Raw genomic sequence first — 5,689 nt, forward strand, 5'->3', positions numbered from 1 at the left:
ATTATTTTAGGCACTTGCCTTTTTCTGATTGTTGGTCTTCTCTATCCTCCGTTATGAGTGGCGTATTGATTCGGGTGCCTTAGTGCTTGCCTTAGTTCCTTAGTGATTTTGCACATTTTGACTGGGTGTTTGTAAGTACCCGCGATGTGGGTGGCTGAGTGGCACCCGCACTCAAAATTGTTGTACGGACAAAAATACAAAAGGACACCTCAAAGGAGTGGTAAAGCTTGCAAATACTTATGTATTTTTCCGAGTGTAACATTTGATTACCCTTTGTTTAGGTATGGATTTAAACTAACTGTTAAATTGGGGCATTAAAATGTGTATGAAAGATGATAAAGATAGCAATAATAGTTCGATTTGCGTTGCAAGAATGGAGTAAGTTGAAATCCAACCGAATAAGTTTTCGTGTATTGCAGCAGTACATAAGGTGAGTGCTGTTTCGAATGTGTTTACCTATGTATGTGCATTTGCGAATGACGATAACGATGATGATGATGATGATGATGATGCTGCTGATGACGATGATGCATGACCGGCCAAACTAAACAGCCAGCTGGCCATAGAAATAACAGGCAGCTCAAGTGACACCCGACACCCGAATGCCGAATCACCGCCCACCGCCCACCGCCCACCGCCCACCGATCCACTGGGCAAACCCTGCTCCTTTCGAGGACCAAAGCCCCTGCCTTCCCCGCATACCTGGCTACATACATATGTGCATGTATGTATGTGTTTATCCTTTTTGTCGGCTGATTTGCATTTAATTTCAATGATTTTTTGAGGACTCGAAACCAGCACACCAACACAAACGCGTCCAAAGTAGCTTTTTGTGTGCAGTCACACACACACTCACACTCGCACACTCGCACACACACACACCACCCACGCCTTTTGCCACCCACTCGGACTTTTGCCAGACTGTTTTTGTTTTGCTCTGTTTTGTTTCGTGTTCATCGCTTAAGCTGCTTTAAATTTATTGGTTTGCACAGTTTAAGCGATTTTCGTTTTGTATTTTCCATTTGCAGACTCGCTGGCCATCCCAACCAGCGCACTACTGCTCCTCTTCCTTTTCGTCCTGGTCCTCCTGCTCCTGCTGCTCCTGTTTCCCCTACTCGTCCACGGCAACCATTACCAATGGATACAACTTGCCAATTATGTTCGTTCTCTGGCCAATGGACTGCACCTCCACCCGCCTCTAAGCCCCCCTCCCCCCACCAAAGTGAATATGCAACTGCTCATATTCGTGTGGCATATGCCAATGTCGATTGTTGCCATCCTACACACCATATAAAAATCACGGGAAAAAAACAAAAAAATAGCCAAAAGCAGTGCATACTTTCGGGCGCTTTAAGCCCCGCTCGTTTCGTGGGGCTGCCCCCAAACCCCCCTGCCAACCCCCCGCCCGAGTGGGTGGTGTGGTGTATGGGGCATTGTCGCCAGCGCTAAATGTGGCATTAAAATTTTCGACCAACAAAACTGGTAAAGTCCGCGGAGCGAAAGAGGAGCAGCCAACCAACAGAGATGATTTTTTCATGGGAACTTAAAGGAAACTGTTCGATGTATAAAATGTATTTAAAGTGCCCTACTTTAGTTAAACCTTAACTATTAATTATACAATTATTATGGTGATAAGTTGGTACTTATCTTGCTTCAAAATAATCTTAATAAACAATGTTCTATGCGTGAACACACTTAATATCAATGGATATTCGAAATCTATGCATTGTATTGTATATTATTACATACAGATGGAATTGGATGAAAAGAAGGTCCTAACAATGTGCGATCTCTAGTGACCACGCACAAAATTGTGGGCGGGGCTGGTGGGCGGAAGGGCACACACAACTGCTAACTACACTGAAAATATGCGCCCTTTTGCATTGGTATGTGTGCGCCGCATTGTTGCAGTTCATATGCACACACACACACACATTCACTGGCGTACAGGGTAGTCGGGGTAGCATAGTTTGGCCTTTCTTGGGGGAGGTTGAAATTAAAATTCAAATGCTCCTTTAAATTATGTTTGCCTTGACTTTATCAAGTCACAATATAACATGGGCGTGCACATAACTGAATTGTTGTTACTTTCTATCTTTCCCAGGCCCATCCATTCGATTATCCTGCGAGCCAGGGTACCAACCAGCTCGGCTGACCCCTCGGCCTTCGTCCTTCGTCCTGGCACAGTAGTTGTCGTTGATAGTTTGCCGCGGCTGCTTCCGCACTTAGCAGTACTTTGGACTAATTTTTAATGCCGCTCATATTTCGCGCACAGGAGCAGCCCAAGCCGAAGGACTAACTGTGCATCTGCATCTGCATGTGTGTGTGTGAGTGTGCGAGAGTGTGTGTGAGTGTGAAACAGGTGGCGCCGAAAGTAATTGGCCAAAAGAGTGCCATCAGGCTGCGCGGTGCGATATTTATGCGAGCGGGACATTCATCAGATAGGTTTTCTTCTCCCTCAGTTGGCAGAAAAGTGGTAAAAAAGTTAAGATTATATAGTTTTAACTTTGCTACAAAGGAACTTATTTTCGGGAAACTTGAAAAATAGGATGAAGCTTACATTTCATTTACTTGTAACATGAAAAGAAACGTGATATATTTGCAATTTTATGTCATAATTAAAGAAAAGAAAATACATTTTTGGTAAAACTGTGTAATTAAGGCAATGATTTCAATGGAACAGTAAAAGGTATTTTAATTTCAAATAAGAATTCTATTGAACTTCCTTTAAAGTTTGTCAAGCTATAGCTAAATACTGAATACTGGAAAAACCGCTCAAGTTTCTATGAGGGCGATACCCTGTAATATGCGAATGTGAGGGGTATTGTTAAAAGTGTTGTTCGTACAGCTGATTGAAATGAAAATACAAGAGAAGCTTTTAAGGATTGCACACCACCGATGGCTCTTGACTTTTGACTCCAGGGTGTGTGTTAGTCGAGCAATTTAGTTGCAGAGATAGGGGTTCCCCGACTTTGCGGCACTGTGCTGGCCCCCAAAATGCGGCAAGTACTGGCTGAAATCATTTCTGCAGACACTGCGTTGGCGACTTATGCATACATTTGTCCTTTTTTTTCGGGGGGACGAAAAAAGGCGGCGTTTGTGTTTGTGCGGCTGCTGCCTTATTTTTGTGGCCATTTTTGTTTTCTGTTTTACATTTTGTGCCTTATTTTGTTCGTTTTGTATTTTTGCTGTTGTTTTTTTTTGCATTTTGCTGTGGCTGCGGTTGACTCGAGATATTTATTATTGTTGCTGAAATTGCTGTGTATCCTCGCGCCGGGAGTCCTCCTTTCCTCGGTCCCCCCGCTCAGCTTTGTCCTGGTATTTGTGCTGCTGCTGCTGCTGGTGACGCATTTAAGGCTTTCGCATCATATAAATAAAAAACTAGCAAAGCGTAACAAGCAACATGAAATGAAGGAGTCGCGGCGGCAGAGAAAGATGTTGCGAAAGACAAAGGCACCGGGAAAAGGGAGGATGGGGCGGGAGGGGGGATCAAGGACATCTGGGATGGGGGACTTTAAGCCGCGGCCAGTGCGGCGGTGAGGAGCATCTGTGATGCGCCAATGCTTGATTTATTGCACCCTGGCAACCCTTATCCGCAGCCCATTGGCCCGTTGGCCACGCCCACTTACAGCGCACAGTGGCCGCATTTATTGTCTACCCACCTCCAACAACAACTCCGCCGGAAATAAATAATCCTTTGGCTTGGCTTTTGAATTTATTATGTTTGTTTTATTTTTGTTTTGCTCATTCTTTTTATTTGGCTTCTCCGTCGATAGTAGGTTTGATTATTATTATTATTATTATTATAGATTATCAATTTTTCATAGGGTTTAGTTCGCTCTTTGAAGTTTTCTTTGTAGCTTGGTATCCCATTATCGTTATCGATATCGTTACCGTTACCGTTATGCACCTGTATATCTCATATTTAGCCTACAGTTAACATTATTCATGGGGTATAATAATGCAATGTTTGCTATGATGGCTCGATGGCTCTCTCCCTTTAGGTTAGACATATGATAATGATGGGAATGGGAACTTACTTATATGTATATAGGTCACACAATTATGCTATTTTACAGTTAATCGAAGACGTTATCGCAGTATTAACAATCGATAGTTTCTAGGGTTCCTTTTCACTAGTTGTATTATAAGTTTGGTATTGAATTTAGATTCTTATAGCAGCTGGGGTTTGACAAGGAAATGTTTCTCATATTATGGGAGACAAAAAAATGTTGGATATCTATTCGTTAGTATGTATGAATGTATATGTATACATATATATCTAAGTGTTGAACTATATTGCACGTGTTTTGTGTGATTCTTCTCGCTCGTTAACACGTCTAATTGGAATAACAATTCTCCTGGGCCTTAAAAAAGGATACGCAATCACACACACACACATACACGCCTTACACACACACAAACATGGGCTGGCCAACACAAATACCATGTACTCATACACCTAGAAAACAATTTGCTTGGAAACATTTCCCATTTGCTGGAACAAATCGGTTGTTTTGTTTTATTTGATTTGCGGCCAACTGTTTGGACAAATCGACTCAATTTACATTTAATTTTCTGTTAGATCGAATTGCGTTTCGGAGGCTGACTTATAGATATAGTTGGGTTAGTCTGGGCGGCGCTATATAAAATGTACATTGCACCGGTTCACACTTCAGATAAGCGAGTTAGTAATTGATAAGAGTTGTCCACCTGTAACCTGTTGATATGTACAGCCTGCAGTGCGGGCAAAGTGGGCGGGACGGATGACCATGGCTATGCACCTGTCTGGGCCACCTGTAACGCCCACTTCCCAGATCTGTGAGTTTGTGGCATTGCAAACGTTTTATCACATATTTATCCATATAATAATAGTGTGTGCTCCGTATATAGCGGACTCGTATAGTTTCACTCGATTTATAAAATAAGTACAAATGCTTGTTTGCATGTTTGTTTGTTTGCTTGTTTGCTTGGTTTCTAGATAGCTATCGTAGATACAAAGATACAAGATACAATGGCATTAATTGACTAGACTCGCTATGCACACATCTATGCATTTACTTTATCCATCTGGCTAGGTAGTGCAGATTGCGCCTCTGCCGCTGTTTATTTATAGATATATATATATATATATCTATATATATAGATGTTTGTATAGGTTGCATCTTTATTAATTGGCCAATAAATATCCCAGTTATTTATGAACTATCAACTATGATAAAAAAAAATTGCGTACATCCGCACATACAGCTAGGTTTATATATATTTAACTTTCACATATACAAATTCAAGTACAAATTCAAATACAAATACAAATACAAATACATATGCTTAAATACGCTTACATCGGATTTTGTCTATGCCGTCGTCCATATGCGTTCACTTTATGATTTACACACATTTGACTCGAATTTTGATATAATAATTTAGTGTTCAATCCGCAGTCCGCATTCTGCATACTGCATGCTGCATGCTGCATGCTGCATGCTGCACGCTGCAACTGCATTCGGCATTTTGCATTGTGGATTTAGCATTTCGCGTTTCGCATTTAACGCAAACAGAACGAAATGGCAACACAAACGTAAACAACTAACAAACATACGTAGTTGGGCCCTCGGGCCCAGGATATGCAGGATGCAGTATCCTGGTCGCAGGATTAGCCTAGGGTTCAGCATTTTTTTGGGGCAGG

The sequence above is a fragment of the Drosophila simulans genome, chromosome X (genome assembly GCF_016746395.2).
Source record: "Drosophila simulans strain w501 chromosome X, Prin_Dsim_3.1, whole genome shotgun sequence".
NCBI classification, from domain to species: Eukaryota; Metazoa; Arthropoda; class Insecta; order Diptera; family Drosophilidae; genus Drosophila; species Drosophila simulans.